Source organism: Sminthopsis crassicaudata, chromosome 1 (assembly GCF_048593235.1).
Source record: "Sminthopsis crassicaudata isolate SCR6 chromosome 1, ASM4859323v1, whole genome shotgun sequence".
NCBI classification, from domain to species: domain Eukaryota; kingdom Metazoa; phylum Chordata; class Mammalia; order Dasyuromorphia; family Dasyuridae; genus Sminthopsis; species Sminthopsis crassicaudata.
The window spans coordinates 133555277-133570958 of record NC_133617.1 but is presented as its reverse complement, the minus strand read 5'-3'; the positions used below and the strand labels follow the sequence as shown (position 1 = coordinate 133570958).

Sequence of the window (15682 nt, the reverse complement as noted above, 5' to 3'; positions counted from 1 at the left end):
TTCTACCCAGGTAACTTATACCTTTGGAATCCAATTCTTACTGTGCAACAAGAAATTTGGTTTTACACACATATATTGTATCTAGGTTATACTGTAACACATTTAATATGCATGGGATTGCTTGTCATCTAGGGGAGGGAGTAGAGAAAGAGAGGGGAAAATTTGGAAAAATGAATACAAAGGATAAGGTTGTAAAAAAAATACCCATGCATATGTACTGTCAAAAAATTTATAATTATAAAATTAATAAAAAAGAATATTCCTTCATCTAAGTTCAAAAAAGAATAAATACAAAGAGTGAAAAGTCATCATGTTTTCATAGCCACTATAGCCAGCTAGAAGATAATTGTGATAGCATTCCTAGTCTAGGATTCCAGGAAGGCAGCTCAAAAATCATTCTGCCTCCCCACAGCTGCTAAAGGAAAGAGATTAAGAGACAGGCAAGTCACCCCCTTTCAACTTTCAAACTACTGAGTCAGTCTTTTTTTCAGTCTCTGCAGTCAACTACAAAATGTTTCATCAGCACATAGTAACAATCTCTAAATCATCATAGCTAGAAACCAGCTTCTCCCAATTTCCACATAAGCTCTGATTGAATCCAGGCTAAGAATATCTGTGTATATTTGAAAAGCCTTAAGCTATCTGGCAATATCTGCACATGGACTGGTCAGTCCATCACTATACTATTATTAGCCATTATATTAATACTTAAGAAAGAAAATGGGAAAATTATTAAAAAAAAGGCTTTTAACATGTTGAAATTGCTTATTATACTTCCAAATTAAAGTAATCCTAAATTTATTGGGCTCTTCCTTTGAAAAAAAGCTATTTATTTCAAAAATATTCACTTCACTTGTAAGACTGAAACTTTGCGATGAATGGATGTCCATCAATTGGAGAATGGTTGGGTAAATTATGGTATATGAAGGTTATGGAATATTATTGCTCTGTAAGAAATGACCAGCAGGAGGAATACAGAGAGGCTTGGAGAGACTTACATCAACTGATGCTGAGTGAAATGAATAGAACCAGAAGATCTCTGTACACTTCATTGTTGTATGAAAATGTATTCTGATGGAAGTGGATATCTTCAACATAAAGAAGATCCAGCTCACTTCCAGTTGATCAATGATGGACAGAAATAACTACACTCAGAGAAGGAACACTGGGAAGTGAATGTAAATTGTTAGCACTACTGTCTATCTACCCAGGTTACTTATACCTTCGGAATCTAATACTTAATGTGCAACAAGAAAATGGTATTTACACACATATATTGAATCTGGGTTATATTGTAACATATGTAAAATGTATGGGATTGCCTGTCATGGGGGGGAGGATGTGGAGGGAGGGGGGTATAATTTGGAAAAATGAATACAAGGGATAATATTATTTTTAAAAATTACTCATGCATATATACTGTGGGAAAAAAATTCTAAATAAAAAAATAAGAGGTAAAAAAAAAAAAAGACTGAAACTTTGCAACAAAAACGACAACAAAAAACCCCTAACATTTGAATGCTTTATTCTATAAAGAGAATATATATTATATATGAGTTGCCCAAATTACACTTTATTAAAGTTCATAATAATTATCTTCATATATAGATGTAAAAAACATACACACACACACACACACACACACACACACATATATATATATATATATATATACATATATAAATTTTGACCTTTACAGCAAATTTATAATGTAGGCAGAGGAGAAATTATGTTACGGATGAGAAAACTAAGGTCCAGAAATGTTGAATCACTAGTCCAAGTCCAAGGTCACAAAGTCAAGGTTTGAACCCACATCTTTCCCTTTGCATTTCAGCAGCTATTTTTCTGAGGAAGATAAAGTTACTTCAAGTGGTTACTCCAAGATTTGTTGATTTGTTTTGTTTTTTTGTTTATTTCCTTTTTTTTTAAATTGCAATAGTTGGAGTGACTAGAAAAGTTCAGGAAACCCCAAGAGGTTTCAATGGTGGAATCAAACTTGACCATGCATTCATGATCATTCAGTAAGCCATGTTTCAATTTTTGAAGCCTGTGTGGTAAGGACCGGATAAGAGGAAAATAAAAGGAAAAACTGATAGGAAAAATCAATATGTATTAATTATCCAGAAGCATGAGGAACATTGTATATTCAGTTGTGAATGTGTTTTATGTGTGTATGTATGTGGGGGGGGGTTGTGTGGCTATGTGCGCGCGTGTGAGTGAACAAGATGAAATCACGTGCGGACTTAGGATTCATGATCTACAGACTCATCTAGCTTCTAGCTCCATTAAAGTCATAGTATTTCCTATCATCCTCCCTCCCATAACCAACCGCACACCTGCCCTGCTTCACCTCTTTTCAGGTTTCATCTGGCTTGAACGAGATAGCTTTTCTTTCCCCTATCAGCCTCGGAAGAAGGGCAAGTTAGCACAGTTCCTCTGTGACTCCAGCTTCTGAGCTGGTCTGCGCAGTTGTGAAGACAGGATTTATCTGAGATTTTCGCAATGCCTGCAGCCCATCCGTGTTCCCTTTTTGATGCGGATGGGGATTCCCGGGGATTGGTAATATGCTAGTGGCTAGGGACCCTGAATCTGGAGTGCGTGAACTCTGGGGCGGTAGGCAGGTGAGAGCGCCTGAAACTGGAGCTGCATATAAATATATACCCCTTTTCAGGAGGTTTTCCGGCTTTTCAGAAAGGCAGCTAGGGGGAAGGGAACTTCATTGAGTTAATTTTCCATTGGGAAATGAGGGGACCTGAATCCTAGGCACAAATGTCTTCCCGCGGCTGAGCAGCCCCAGAATTCCCGAGTTCCTAGGTTAGCAAGGCTCAAGAAAGCCTAGAGCTCTGGGCTTCTCACAGAGTCAGAAGGAGGCGAGCGCTCTGCTGTGTCCTTTTAAGCTCCAGCTGTTCTTTCCGCAGGAACTATTTTTAGCTCGCTCATTTGCTCTCTCTCTCTCTCTCTCTCTTTTGCTCTCTCTCTCAGCTGTGGCAGCATCCGGATCGGTGTTTCCTCTCAGTAGCTCTTCACTTGCTTCCTCTTCAGCTTTGCCAATCCTCCACCATCACCCCTACCTACACCCCCACCCCACCCCCTTTCTCGGCAGCTCTTGGTAGCTTCCACACGGAGAAGGTCAGAAAACTGAGCATGTCTGGATGTGCTCGGCAGCCACAGCGGCGGGGGCAGAGCGGGGGATGCGTCAAGCTGATCCCATTCACTGGGAAGGGGCCTGAAGGAGCGCAGGGAGTGCGCCGCGCTCCGCCTCACCCAGCCAAGAGGGGCGCAATCGCCGCAGCCGCAGCTGTAGCCGCCTCCACCTCCACCTCCTGGAGACCAGCAAGTAAGTTTCTGAGGTTGCTGGGGTGGTGGGGCAAGGGCTTGGCAGCCGGGTGAGTCCCGTGCCCTACAGCAGATGGATGCATGCCCGGGTTTGCGGCAGAGGAGGCGCGGCTGGCAGACTAGAGAGCTGGCATTACTGCTCCGCGCTCCCCCTTTCCACTTCCTCCCCGGTCCTTCTCCAAGCTCTGGGAGCAGTTTGGACACTTTGGAGGGCTGATGGGGATTGGGAAAGATTGGTTGGGGAGAAAGAGGTTGGTGCTGTAGAAAGGAAGAACAATTGGAAGGGGGAAGGGAACATGGGAACTAGGGAAAGATGCTAGAGAAGAAGGACATCTGGAAAGGGAGTAAAAACGGTACAGAGAAGGGGCAGGTAAGAGAGTGAATCTGTGCGGGGCAAAAGAACAAGGTCTTAGGTAGAAAGGACTAGGCAGTGGGAGGGGCAGAGGGAAACCTTGGGGAAAAGTAAGGGACCAAATAGATAAACGAACTCGGCCAGGGAGAAGCCGAGGAAGCCGGATCTGAAGATCTATGAATGGACAGGTGTAGAGGCAAAGGAGTACTATGCTTGGAGGGGAGGTAGGGATTTTCCAGCGATTCATGGATGAGGAACAGAACGTGTAGAAGGTGGACCCGAATTCTAGAGAAAGGAAGCTGGGAGAAGGGAATAAGTGCTAGGCGGTGATCATAGGGGACAGCTAGGATTTCAGACTAGTGACTGTCGTTTTGGGACTTAGTGATGAAGAGAGGTTTGGGGATATCTGGATTGGCCGAGTATAGGTGATAAAACTGGCTGAAGTCAGGGGGCATTGGGTCAGGAATGTGAAAAGTAGAGCAAAAAAATACTGATGCAGTGGGTGTGAGTCTGCAGAGATGGGAGGTTGGGTGATCGAAAAGGTAATGAAGTAGGCTGGAGGGGAGATAGAGCTGGCTGAAGTCAAGAAGGAAGATCCCACCTCTCCTTAAATACTCACTTACTATTTGTTCTGAGCATGTTTCTTCTCCATGTTTCCCAGACCATATTGGCCACAATTGGATTCCTCTATGGGGTGTGTTGATGTTGTACAGGGCCTCTTTAAACTTACCTTTGAAAGTAATGTAAGGATAGTCGTTTGCAAAGGTGATAACAGCTCCTCCTATGGAAGTGTGGTAGGGATAGTATTTGGTTTTTATCATCGGGATCTCTTAGGCTAATTCTAGATCTTTCATCCACTGAGTGGAGCTGAAAGAACTCTGTGCATATAACTCTCAAGTTGCATGTATATGTGTGTTGAGGACAGGGAGATTCTGGCTGAATCCATCTGCTGTACTCTCCATGTTAATGAGATGCTGGGGTAGGACATCATAAAATGAATTTTTTTTTGTATATTTCTTTTCCTCATCTCTTTTCTCAGCTCACACCCCTTCTCATCTCTTTCCCATCTTACTTTCTTCTAAAACACAAACACGTGAACACATACACACACACACAGATACACAAACACATACATGCATGCAAAGGCACATGCCTGGAAACTGACCATTCATTTAACTTTAATGTGGGAATAAGAAACAGCAGCTCTCTGTTCCTCACCACAACCTTCTCTCCTCTCAGGAGCAAATTGGATGCTGTGAAAGTGGTTGTGGTTCAAAGACTAGGCTTCCAGGGCTTCTCCCATAGATCTTCCAGGAGTGCTGACTCAGATTACCTATTGTTCTTTGACAAATGCTAGATATCCTAACATAGAGCTACATTAAAACTGTTAATACTTGGCTGTGTTCTATCTGAACCTAGGCCTTCTGTTTCTCTTTTACTTGTCCTCTCCCCTCAAATCCCCCAATCTTGGCAGTTGTTTGCACCCAGAAACTTTTATACATAGTAAAGACCTTCCATATGGTTAGTGACCTTCTTCCAAAATGCAAGGAAGCAAACTATTAGAAATCTCTTCATTGAAATGTGCCCAGACAGAGATGAGATAATTTGTCTACTGTATGTTGTACTAGTCAGGTTTTAGATAGAATAATTCACTTCTGGATTATACCTTTTAAGAGGAGTGTTTACAAGCTAGTAAAGGACTTGAAAATCATGTGGTTGGAGGACTAATTTAGTTTTATCAGAGAGAAGATTATATATAAGGTCACCTTTAAAATATAAGTAGTCTCAAAAAGCAGAGCAAAGTATTGATGAAAGTTGCATGGGAGTACATGAGTACTCAGGGAAGAAAATTAATCTTTAAAAACAGAATGGTTTACTTTGTCAGACAGCATGTTCTCATCATAGAAAGTGCAAACTTTTTAAACCACTTGTGGAGGACGCTGTGGAGTATATTTCTACATTTGTGGGAAGATGAGGCTAGTTGGCACAATCATTCTGCTCTTTCAGAATCTGATTTGGTATCATTGAAGAAACTCAGACCTTAGTTATTTAGGGCTCTTCTTAATCCCACTGTCCTCAATGGGACATTATTATGTTATCCCCAAAAGATATTAATACTTGAATAAACAGTAATAGTAACAACCAAAACTATGTGTCTCCTCCTGTTTTCGGCTTTCAGGGTGAAGGGGCAAAATGAAGATAAGTACTAGATAAAAATAAGGGGCACTTCAGCAAAATAGAAGATTTGTCATAGAAACAGGGAGACTTGGGTTCAAGTTCCAAATGTAATAGATATGACTAAAATGAACTTAGGCAAGTCCTTTAACTTCTCAAAAATCTAGACAACTCTGTAAAACTGTAAGTAATAGAAAAGTTTCATATTATTTGTAGCCATCAATCAGATCTGCCTTCCTCCCCACGGTTTAAAAACAAAAACAAGTCAAATGGAATCAAATATTAGGAACCTGAAGTCTTTTTTTTTAACTTGTGATTTGTTTAAATAAGTACATTGACCTGTTAAATGCAAAATATCAAATTGAATGTTTATTTTCTTTCTTGATATTAAAATAATAATAGTTGGGTCTTTATTTCCCAGCTCACAGAATTTTTATCTGTTTCTAAGAGAAGGCCTGATATTGAAAAGATTTCACTTGGATAATCATCCATATCTTTCTAATTTTTCCCAAGGTCTTGAGGTTCCTGAAAAGTCCTTGAGACCTTTAATTGTTGGTGGAGCAGTGGTAGGTAGCTCCTGTAACTTATTTTTCTATAGGAATGTTCCTATATTTGTTCCTGTATTACATGTTTCGGTCTAGTTGTACTTTTTGTGTGACCCAAAGCAAATACCTCAGCTTCTCTGTGCCTTAGTTGCTTCATCTATAAAATGAAGGGATTAAACCATTTAATTTCTGAATCTATGATCCATGAAATTAATGTCATGTTTACATTCTAGCCAGAATCAATGATTTACTGTTACCCCATCTTATCTTAATATTTCCTCTTTCTAGGCACATGATACATCCAGTCCAAATCCTGTAACATACCCCTGCCTCACAGCCCATCTCCACCTTTTATGAACCTTTAAGATCCAACTCAGATGTCCTTTTGAAGCCTTCCTAGATCTCGTATCCTAACTAAAATTATCCAGCCTCCATTGAATCTCTCATTTTCTTTTATTTAACCTTTCCTATATTTTACATATACATACACATATGTAGGTATACCTACATTATATATATATATATATATTCCTATAATATAATCTCTATGATAGTTGTATTATTGTTCTATGTAAATGTCTCTTTCTACTACTAGATTGATTGCAGTTAGGAAGTGTGCCATTTTTTTCATCTTTCCCTAGGATGGTATCTGACACCCAGAAGGCATCTAATAAATGTATTGATGGATAGCCAAAGAGATGTCACTTAACTTTTGAGATAGAAGCAGGCCTGGTCAAGAATAAAAAATGGCTAAAGTTTCTGTGCAGCTCTGAATACAGGGTGGTTTCAGTTGCATCCAGGCTTTTCATTCACACTAGGAAAGTGTGTTCCCAAATAATTTATTAATTATGCAGTATTGATTGGGAAAGAATAATCAGCTGGGAGTCAGAAGAGCATTGAATTCCAGTTCTGCTCTGATTCTTAACAATTATGTCATTCTTAGAAACTCATATCCTGTCTCTGGACTTGTTCCCTGATCTATAAAATGACTTTAATGGTGCTATTATTACTTCCCCCAGAGTTGAGGGAGGTTCTTAAAAACTATCAGAAATAATAATAACATCAATAATTATAGCACTTATATAGTGCTTCAAGTTTTACAAAGTACTTTACAAATATCTCACTTATCCTCATAACAACCATGGGAGGTAAGTACTACTATTATCTTCATTTTATAAATGAGAAAATAAAAAAGGTCATACATCTAGTAAATGTCCAAAATCTGGATTTGAACTTGGATCTTCTTGACTTTTAGTCAAGCATTGTTCTACCTCTCAGTCACTTAACAAATTATTTCTACTATTTACTGCTGGTGAACAGTGTTGCACTAAACACTGAAAGTTTCTTTGATGGGTATGATAAAGGGGAGGGGTATAGGACAAGCCTTTATTATTATTAGCACCTGCTAAGTGCTATACACATATCTTATTTGATCATTACAATGGAATATGCAAGCATCCCATTTGTAACTCAAAACAACCTTAAAATGGCTGGCTCATCTCCTTTCCTTTATCTTTGGCACTGTGTTGGGGTTTATTTATCCTTATTAGATATCTCTTTATTACCCCTTCATCTTATTTTAGTCCTTTTGAAACTTATAACCACTGGATATTCCCAATGTTGTTATTTTAAAAAATGGGCCTTTTTCAGTGAAAAGTTGGAGTCATTGTAAGCAATTCAGCTTTCTTTCCTCATCCCTTCTTCAAGACCCAATTTATTGTGCATTTGCAATGTTTGTGCTGTGCGCTACTTATTTAATGTATGTGATGGGTTAGAAAATAAGACATTAATCCACTAGAGTTTCCTTATGTGAATAGTTCAAAAATTTTTGAATAATCATGGATCTTATTTAGAAACCTCAGCAGAGTTTCAGGGCTTACTCAATCAGTACAATATAACCTTCCAACAGGATCTTTTTGTGGGGAAACTTTTTCCATTTGTCGTCCTAGCTGGATGCCCTCCATAAGAGTAGCAGATAATTTTGTTTAGCTTTTGCCTTCCTTTCTTATATCTTAACTTTATTTGATATTAATCATCAGAAAATCACTGAACCAAGTTAACTCTTGTTATATCTTTTCAAAGAACCTTACACTACTTTAGCATATGAATGATAGATTCTTGGAAATAAGCTCTAACAAATCATATGCTCTTTTTTAGTCAACAAGAAATAAGCATTGTGGGATCACGTATTCTCTGTGCCTTTCAGTCAATTATATTACTGTAGAGATTTTGTTTTTGTAGAATATCATCTGTGAACAACCTGCCTCTTCCCTTCTTATTCCTGTAGCAAGGATGTTGTTGATATGTATGTAACTATTCTCATAAAATCATTTTTAGAGTTGGGCAAATTGAGAGATTGTTGATATTTTCTGACTCATAATTAATGTTAATTTTTACCACATTTTTTTCTAAATTTTTGTTATTCTCTCAGATTTCACATGTGCCTTGAGAACTGATCCTTTTAACTCCTTGACATTTGCATTATGTTTAATACAGAGCAAGTTTATCTTTCTTCTGGTTCAGCTGATATTTCTATTTTCCTCACAATATCATTTCTACTTTTATACAACACATCTGGGACCTCGATGTTAGAATCTAAATATTTTACTCTAATTTATGAAGAAAAAAAATTATTGCAGAAATCTAGATGATTCTTTTTTATTTTTCAATTATATGTTAATTTCTGCCCAGTTTTATTTTTAACTGTTCTTGGAGTGATCTTACTTAACTGAGTTTCTTTATAAACTTGTTTTTCCAGATATAGATTCTTACAGTTTGAGGATGTATTGCTCATTTTCTTCCCCCATCTTCCTCTATGATATTTTCCCACATTAGTTTATATTCTAAACTGCTGTTACCCGTAGCTGCTATCTTTTCTCTACTTGACAAGGAGATTAAGTGTTTTCTTAGTGATTTCTAGGCAGGTTTAGTCTCTTTGTTGTGGTGATTGATTTCTACCAAGCTTCCTTAGGGAAAATTGGCAGTCTGTGCCAATTTCTGTTATTTAAGCATTAATATTAATTCCCCCTTTTAAGTATCACTACCTTATTTACAAATTGTTCATTTTGAGTTATCTAAATAGCCTTAATAGCTTTTAATTTTTCTAGTCGAAAAAAAATTTTTTTACCTTATTTTAACAAGTCAGTGGTCAGATGGTACACTGTGACAGATGATTCAGAAATGACTCCCACTTCAGGAACCAGTCTTTCCTGTATATTAAAATTTTGTTTGTTTTCTTTTATGATATTGCTTAGTTCTAACCATGTGCTAGTACATGCTGACTATATTCTAGAAGAAAATGTTTATGGTAAATAACCATGGGGCTTTTGTGAGGCATAAAAGACTTTGACTTCTTTTATTTTGTGAGCCATATTTTCCAATGTTTGCTTGCCTCTGTTCTCTCTTTTGCCCACCTTTTTTTATTCAATGAATATGTATTAAATTTAGAAATTTGGAGTCTTTTTTAATGGATTTAATTTGAGAGTCTCATAAAGTACTCATCAAGTAAATGTTCTACTCCTTCAATCTCTGCAACTTATTTTGGCACATTAGCTGCAATTATCATTATGGTGGTATTTTTGAAATAAGGAGTCAACTGGCATCACAATTTGGGAGGACCAAGTGGATCTTGAAAAATGTTTCTTTTGCCTTGCTATAGGCAATCAAAACAGCTCTTTATAGAGCCTCCTTTAAGATGACCTACAAATAATTCTTCCATTTAATTGTCTTGTAATTTCATTCATAGTAAGATTCATTTCCTCTTGTATAACAACTTGTTGATCTTGGGACAAGGATCTTTATATTTAGAGTAGTATTTAATGTTTATAGTGACCTAAAAACTTGATTTGTAGCACCCTCATTTTCTCCTTCTACTACGTCATCCCTATCACTAAAGAAGCATTTGCAGACCATGTAACACCATGGACCCTTTTGTTTTTATATTTTATTTTATAGATTGCTACAGTAAAGTAATTCATCACTATATAACCAGCTTACTAATGATGAGTCTTTATTTCCTTACCTAGGCTGGTTCTGGGAAAGCACCCTTCTTCATTGGCCAGATTTTAAATTTTAAATGCCCAGATGCATTTAATGGTACCTGGAAGCTTTTAGCATGTAAGATACCTGCTAATGTTTTCTCTCATTTTGCAGAAGCTTTGGAGAGCCTAGGGACCCACTATGACTGAAACATTGAAATGGGGAATAAGAGAAAACTTATATAGTATCCTTGTCTGTATGCCCTTGTCCCCACAGCATTTATCAATAAAAAGTTTTACATTTGGTGGCAGAGAGCAATGCCTCTACAATGTGTTAGTGGAAAGAAATAGTTTAAGGGAGTAAAGGTGTTCTTCCCAGTATATAACCTGGCACACAGTAAGTACTTGATAAAATACATGTTGCCTGATAAATGACAAGCTGTTGGAAATTTTTCATAGACATACCAAAGAAGTCTAATGTTTGAAATTTAGGGAAGGTCATAATTATTTTATTTTGATTGAATTCTTCTAGTACATTTAGAGAGAAGAAAAGGATGAACTAGAAGCTAGATTTTCTTACTCATACTTCACTCTTGTTCAGTCATTTTAGTTGTGTCTAAGTTTTCATAACCCCATTTAGAGTTTTCTTGACAAATATTTTAGAGTTGTTTGCTCTTTCATTCTCCAGCTCATTTTAAAAATGAGGAAACTGAGATAAATGAGGTTAAGTGCCTTGTCCAAGTTCACACAGCTAGTAAGTGTTTGAAGCTAGATTTGAACTCGCAAAGATGAGTTTTCCTAATTCTAGACCTGTCACTCTATCTACTATACTGCCTATAATCATACCCATTTAGATCATTATTATATAGTTCTCTCTAAACTAGGAAGAAATTAATTTTCAAACTTGACAGATTTAGGAAACTGAGGTCCAGAGATATTGAAGTGAAGTTGCTGATATTTCTACTTCTTCTGTGAGTGTATGACTATCTTCTCTTCTGAATCCTAATTGAAGGAATATCTTTATTGACACTCCCCTTAAAATTCACTAATCATATAAACCAGAGCTGGGCCTCAGAGGTCACTTAAACCAACCTATTCCTAGGAAAAGAGTCCTTTCTGTAAGATGCTTGGCAAGTGATCATATGTTTTTCTTTTTAATAATCAAGCACTCTAATACTGGTTATTTCTTTGCCTAAGGAACAAGAATACTAGTAAAAACTTGATGCTTTATTGAACTCTTCCATCTTTCAATCCCTTCCAACTACTGAGATGAGGCAAAACAGTCTTTAATAATGCATTAAAATTTGACATCTCTTCTAAACATTCAACCTACATTCTAAACATTCAACTTACATTTCAAATTGCCTTCTGGACCTGTCTATTGTTACAGTACGTTGAGACCTCAAATCTAAACTAAGCTCATAATTTTCCTAGTATATGTTCTTCCTTTTTTTTTTTTGGGCTGCTGCTGACATCACCATTCATTCAGTCTCCTTTGTTCCAAATCTTTGGTTATCTTTGATTCTTCCTTTCTTTTGACCTCCCCTATCAAATTATTTGCTAAATCCTATTGATTTTACAGGACTCTCATATTAGTTTTTTCCTTTTTAATTCATTTATTCATGCTTTACATAATGTCCTGAGTTAGATCTTCCTACTTGCTTTTAACCCTAAATTATTGTTTCCATTTGCTTCTGTTTCTTGATTATCTATTTTGTCTCGTTTGTCTATTTCCAATGTTTGTTTTAACCAAAACCAAATAATTTTGAGGAATATAGCTCTATAATACAAAGAATTGTGATGTTATTTTCTTTATTATTTTAGTTGAGATTCTAGACCTCTTTTTCTTCCAAATAAATTTATTTTTATCTAATTCTAAAATATATCCCTTCAGTAATCTAAATGTCATAAAATTGAATCTGTAAATCAGTTTCTATCATTTTTATATCAGCACAACCCAACCATGAGCAATAATTATCTTTTCATTAATTTGGCACTTTTTTATTACTGATAAAGTGTTATATAGTGGTGTTTATATAAATTAGTAAATTCCCAGCTAGTTTGTGAAAGTTGTTGCTATTTGAATTGAATTTATCTTATTTTTTTTTCTTCTTGGCTTTTCTTAGTACTTTTAGATATGCTGATCACTTTTGTGGATTTACCTTATATCCTAAAGATTTGTTTTTAATCATTTCAGTAATTTACACTATAATGTAGCCTGCAAATAAGAATAGTCTTTTCTTCATTGATGTACTTAATATATATTCTTTTGTTTTGTGTTTATGTGTGCACGAGTATATGCATGAGTATATATATATGTGTGTGTGTGTGCATATTTCTCCTTTCTAGTTTATGTTTCACAAGAGCAGAGACATTATTTTAGTTAAACTTTTCATCCAAACTAATGCATAGTTTCTGCTTAATAAATAGTTAATATTCACATCACTGTTGTCTTCCTGCACCACCCCCCCAAAAAATTTAAATGATCTTACTGCAATAATGTTCTGGTTTATATAAGTAGAATAATGATTCCTTGGGTAATAAAAATGCTGTGTATAATGCTTTGTGCTACATTGATGGAAAGGGAAGAAAAACTTAATTGCTATTTAAAACAGTAGCTAATGATACAATATGTATCTAAATATATGCAGTGATGAACTATAGAGTTATAATAATTTTGCAATTGTAAACTTTCTTGGATACTTAGTCTTTTAAAACTAAGCTAAAAATTTACTTCCACCAAAACATAGAAGAGTCAAAAGCTGTGGCTCAAACTCTGGACTTAACACAAGGATAAAAACTTTGTTGAAAGAGTACCAAAAGAAAGGGGAAAAAAAGAAAATGGGTGAAATTCATTTATGTGGCTCTTACCAGGATGGAGGAAGAATTTTTTAAATTTTTAAATAGAAGCTTTTTATTTTCAAAATATATTCATGAATGATTTTTGACAAACCCTATGTTCTAGTTTTTTTCCCTCCCTTTCTCCCACTTCCTCTCCCAGTTTGCTAGTGTTCCAATATATGTTAAACATGTGCAATTCCTCTATACAAATTTCCACAAATATCATGCTGCACAAGGAAAAATCAGATCAAAAAGGAAAAAAATGAGAAAGAAAACAAAATGCAAACAAACTATGAGGAAAAATGCTATGCTGTGGTCCACATTCAGTTCCCTCTATCCTCTCTCTGGGTGCAGATGGTTTTCTTCATCACAAGACCACTAGAACTTCTCTGAATCACCTCATTGTTGATGAGAGCCATGTCTATCAGAATTGATCATTGTATAATCTTGCTGTTGCTGTGTATGATGATCTCCTAATTCTGTTAGTTTCACTTAGCATCAGTTCAAGTAAGTCTCTCCAGGCCTCTCTGAAATCATCCTTCTGGTCATTTCTTATAGAACAATAATATTCCATAACATCCATATAACATAATTTGTTCTCATTCTCCAATTGATTGGCATCCACTCAGTTTCCAGTTTTTTTGCCACTACAAAAAGGGGTGCCACAAACAGTTTTGCACATATGGGACCCTTTCCTTCATTTATGATTTCTTTAGGATACCAGCCCAGTAGAAACACTGCTAGATCAAAGAGTATACACAGTTTGATAGCCCTATGGGCATAATTCCAAATTTGGAGCAAGAATTAAATGAGAATCCTGCTTCAACCTTGTTTGGAGAGGTTTTGTTTATTTGATTCTGTGACTGGGTCTCCCTGTGGTTGACCCCACCACAAATCATCTGGGAAACTTTGATCCCTCTCTGTTCCCATCATGGACTTGCTCCAACTCCTGCACCCCCAGAATGGACTCAGGGAAAAGGAAAGTCTCTATACTGGTACATGACAGTTTGGATACTTGATTGGTTGACCTTTGCTCTCAAGTTGCTGCAGCGCAGAACTCTTAAACTCAAATGATCTACCAACTTCAACCTATCCTGATAGCTTGGAAGAGATTTATCTTATTTCCTAGAAGAGCAAAGGTATATAATTCAAGGAGTTGGAATTAATTTTTGAGCTGTCAGGAATTTAAATAGAATTATTTCATCAAAGATCAAATTTTTACAGTAAGCTGTGTCTTAATTAATGAGACTACATAGAAAACACTGAACTTCAGTCATATGCAATAAATATAATTCTGATTTTCCTTGTGCTTTCAAATAACTTAATCAAATAAGTCATTTCAGGGGTCCAAGTCATAACTCTTAAATGAGAGTACTTGATGACTCTATACCCCCTCACCTGAAATCCAGGGCTAACTCTCTATCCCCTATGCCACCTAGCTAGCTGCCTGAGTTCAAATGCAGCTTTAAACATTTACCATCTTTGTGTTCCTAGTCAATCTTTGTTTATCTCATTTTCCTTTACTTCAATAAGAATAATAACAGTATTTACCTTAAGGTATCTTTTTACAAATACCTTAGAATTCTTCAAAATGTGAATTATCATGTATAATTAATATTAGTAGCAAGAGTGAGCATGAAACAATGCTAACATATATATATATAGCATATAAAGTTTTATAAAACTTTATCAAAAAGGAAGAATAACAGCTTTGTGATATTTTTCACTTGATCTAAGATAAAGCATGTATCACAGCAGAATTTTTTTTTAATGACTGGTTTTCTGATATCCAAAAATACATATATTTTTCTCTAGATTTTCTCAACCTGTTTGTCCAGTCATAGATAAATGCTGTCATGTTTTTGATCAGACATTATTGAATTATTCCTTGTTGTTAGTTATGGGATCTTTCCACCTTTACAGTGTCATTCACCTTATTATGATTTCTAATAGTACTGCTTATGGGATTCTAATTATAATGCAAAATAGCTACTTCCTGACAATTTAGAGAACTTTTATCTTCTATTCACACATAGCTTTTTTATTTTCAGCCAAAAGGATTATTTACATACTTGAGTGTCTTATCTTTTTCTAAGCTCTTTTCTCTATTTTGAAGTAGATATTATTTTCATCTGCCATATCCTGACTCCATTATGCCTAATAATATATATGCAATGCTCTAAATAAACATTCTAGTAAGTGACATAAAGAGTCATATATATATATATGTGTTTGTGTGTGTGTGTGTGTGTATGTGTGTGTGTATGTGCGTGTGTGTGTATATATATATATGTGTATATATAAATATGGATATAGATAGATTACTAGATAACTTTTTGTGTGTTCTGGACCTCTTTGATAGTTTGAAACCTATGGATCTCTTCTCCAAATAATGTTTGTAGATTATTCTCCAAATAATAAAGTGCATAAAATGAAATGCTTGAAAGTACAAAGGA

At 36.0% G+C, this 15682-nt stretch overlaps 1 protein-coding gene across 1 annotated transcript in view; it reads left to right on the top strand.

Moving 5' to 3' along the window:
• The first annotated feature begins 2449 nt into the window (after positions 1–2449).
• The window catches only part of OXR1 (oxidation resistance 1), a 586011-nt gene continuing 572778 nt past the window's right edge, over positions 2450–15682 (top strand). The window contains 2 exon segments of the mRNA XM_074267139.1: positions 2450–2621; positions 2983–3337. The gene's annotated coding sequence lies outside the window, so the exon portion shown is untranslated.